The following is a 3,771-nucleotide window of genomic DNA, read 5'->3' on the forward strand; positions in this document are numbered from 1 at the left end:
CAGCAATCTAAGAATGAACACCCAAAACAGAAGCCATCATCTTTTTATAACTAATCTCACCTGCATTGTTCTGTTCATTAGAAGCAAGTCAATATGTCTAGCCCGCATTCAAGGGGAGGGAATCACAGGATGGGGGTAGGGATGAGAAGGGGGTGGGGTCATTGGAGCCATCGTATAGACTGTGTATCAAAACAGACCTGGCCCATTGGAAGCTTAAAGCCTTTTTATGGTTTTTTTTTTCTGGTTTTTTGTTTTGTTTTGTTTTTACTATGTTGTCCCATGGCTTTAAAAATTAACTGGCCATTTGCAGGTTTTCAGCAGATATTTGCAGATTAGTAGGTAATAAATAAAAAAGTGGACTGGGGTTAAATTGAGAAGGCCCTAGAATGCCTGGCTGAGTATTTTATACGCAATTTGGTGGGCAAGGTAGAACCACTCATGGTTGGGGCATTAAAGAGCATCATAGTCAGGGAAAACTTTTCTTCACTCTAATATTACTGTTTCCCACCAATCCTTCTGTTCTCTCACAAGTGTTAAGAAGAAAGCTTCCCTCCTTGTTATCCACTTTAGGGTGAACAACTGTCCGGGTTCTTCACTCTAATATTACTGTTTCCCACCAATCCTTCTGTTCTCTCACAAGTGTTAAGAAGCAAGCTTCCCTCCTTGTTATCCACTTTAGGGTGAACAACTGTCCGGGTTTGTCCAGACTCAAAGGATTTGCAAGACATGGGATTTTCAGCCTAAAAGAGGAAGGCCTTGGGCAACCTGGGACAGGCTGGCATTCTACTTTACTCCCATAACTCATTTCTCCTTTCAAGAGAAAGAATGGCCAATCTGATTGGTTTACATTTCCAGTGTGTGCCTCAAAAACAACATCCCGGGCCACCTGTGCTTAGCTATGAGGGGCTTATCTCATACTTCCACTGTCTACTCAGGAGATTGGCTTCTGCTCTGTCAGTTCCAGTCTGTTCACCTGTGCCTGGGTGAATAAGTTTAAAGAGGAATTAGAGTTTAGAAGGCTTAGCCAAGTTTTCCTAACTGGCTTTGCCAGCGAGGAAGCAGATGGTGTACACTGCTTCATTGTGACTATTTCTTAATTGGATAGAACTCAGAGGGAAAAAAAGCTAGTAGGATCTTCATATACCCAACAACAATGACTGAAGATAAATTTTCAACAGATTATTTGGCAAGAGTTTATAAAGTGCCCACTATGAGCCACATGAAAAGAAACAAGGAGAAATAAGACAGTCCTTACACTCGTGACACTCAGAGTCAACTGGGAGAACAGGCATATAAACCAATATTTAAATACATAATATTAAGTTATATCATAGTCAGTTACTTGTAGCACCATGAGAGCAAGAGGAGAGAAAGGTAAACTTTTTTTTTCTTAAGATTCTAATTATTGGTATAGTTGTAATTTCCCTCAGAAGGGTAATCATTTTTTTTAGAGGGAGTGAAACTTGAACTGAATTTTGAAAAATGAACACAAGTTTGCAAGTCAAATATGTTAGAAAAGGCATTCCAACCAGTGTGATCAGCATGTGCAAAGACATGCAAGTGTAGAAAAATGATGGAAATAACAGAAAAAAATTTAGGCTGTGTCCATGAGTAGGAGAACGGGGAGGCATGGAAGAAAATAAAGGTTATACTTTATCTGGGGGCTGGACCTTTTCGAATAACAGATTATGGCAAAAGCTTGAGAAGCAAAAGTTACAGATTGAGATAGAGGCTGGAGGTGCGAAGAGCAGCTGTCAACTTGGAATATGGTTGAGAAGAATACAAATAGCATGGTTGTCATGGTATGAAATGGGGAGATCAAATTGTGCAAACATAGGTAGGGAACAGCATCTACAAGACTTACTGGTGAAAGATGGAGAAAAGCATAAGAATCAAGGGTGACATCAAGACTTTGACCTTGGGGGACCAAGAGAAGAGAAGTGCCTTCAACAGACCTAGGAAAGTGAGAAGGAACCAGTCTTTGAAAACTGATTAATTTGAAGAAAGGTTTAGTTTGAGGGGCTGGTAGGAGATTGTGGGACATCTAACTAGGAAGGTGGAATAGCAATTAGAAATGTAGACCCAGATTATAAAAGAGATGCTTGGGCAACAGACAAAGGCATGCCTAGTGATGAGGGGTGATAGATGATGCCCAAGCAAGAGGGGGAAAAAAAGGCAGAGACTGAATATTTAGAAAAACCAATATTTTTAGAGGAGGAAAAAAACAGAGTTCTTTGAAAGAAGCAGCAACAAGAAGCAGTTCAGAAGGGTAACTTAGAAGAAAGAGGGGAGACTTTCAAGAAAAAAGAGATAGGTAGTTGAGTTGGAGCAGCTGGAGATGTCAGGGATTTTATGGTGGCCATGAGAATATGTCCGTTCATGAACTATACAGCCTTGGCAGAGAGGCACACAAAAGTAACATACATGTGATGGTTGAGAACTTGGTGGAACTGCAGGTGTATAAAACTTATCACCAGTATATATTTTCAGCTTACCAGGATCTAGGAAGAAAACTCCTTCAGACTATTAGACTACCTACCCAAAATGTCATTTATGGATAACATCAACTATTAGGTCTAAATTTCTTATTCATTCAACCACTCATTCATCCATGAATTCACTCATCCATGCATCAATTCGAACAAGCACAGTGCCAGATATCAGGAATACAAAACAGGAGTGATTTGTGTGGTCTCTACCTTCAGGAAGCCTTCAGACCGTTAGTCTGAGTCAGAAATACAAATATGCCCAGAGTGTGGCAGTTGCTATAGCAAAGTCACAGAGGATAAAGGAAGTTCAAAGGACAAGCTGGAATTTCCTCTATGGCTTAGTGCTTGCTAACAATGCCAACGATGACTGCACAATGCTGACTCTTCCACAGCACAGTAGTGAAAATCAGAGTAGGTTCCACCAAGACAAGGTTATTATCCCCCCATACATATGCCAAATAGAAACTGACAAACTCAGACAAATAGAGGATAAGAACTTGAATAAAAGAAGCCGTGGCAACAAATAACTCAAACATTTGAGGGACCACACAGGCAATCTTTTTGTTCTTTTCATCAACAACACTCTCTGCTTTTAACTAAAATTGGTGACTAGATGGAAATTTAATAGGAAAACAGTTTATTTGTTTTGTGTTACTGTAGATAAGACTCACAGGATCTTTCTACTTAGAGGTCTTACAAAGAAGGTGTTCTAAAATAGATAAGGTCCAATACAGCTCAAGCATGAAAACCATATGACTTATCCGTATGGCCACAGCACATGCTAAGGATAGAAGCTGTGATTATTCCTTCTGTAAAGCAGAAACAAGGGAAGATTGCTAATGCCATCCTGATTCACCAAGTGCAGCCAAGACTGTTCCCTCTCAGCAAAATTGCTGAGCTGTGTGGTTAAGGCTGGATGATTTCCACACAAAAGGACTGTTCATCACACGCGGCTCTTTAACTGCAGAAGAATCTGAGAGGCTACAACAGATGTGCCATGCTGAAGAGTCGCCTCCACATGGGAGGTGCCAGAAGAACAAGCGGAGGAACAGATCTACCCAGCAGGGGCCACTGGTAGTAGAAGAAACTGGCAAATGAGCTTACAGGCCTCGACTCAAATCTGCCAGTGTGTTCACAAGACAGTGAAACAGAAAGAGGAAATATTCAATTATCCTTTTTCATATAGAAAGTGCACCTTTCTGGGCACTCCTTAGGCTGCAAGTCATCCACAATTATCACTGTCATGGCCGATTAGCATTGACAAAAAGCCATGACATACCAG

This window comes from Galeopterus variegatus, unplaced genomic scaffold (assembly GCF_000696425.1).
Source record: "Galeopterus variegatus unplaced genomic scaffold, G_variegatus-3.0.2 Scaffold943, whole genome shotgun sequence".
Classification (NCBI taxonomy): domain Eukaryota; kingdom Metazoa; phylum Chordata; class Mammalia; order Dermoptera; family Cynocephalidae; genus Galeopterus; species Galeopterus variegatus.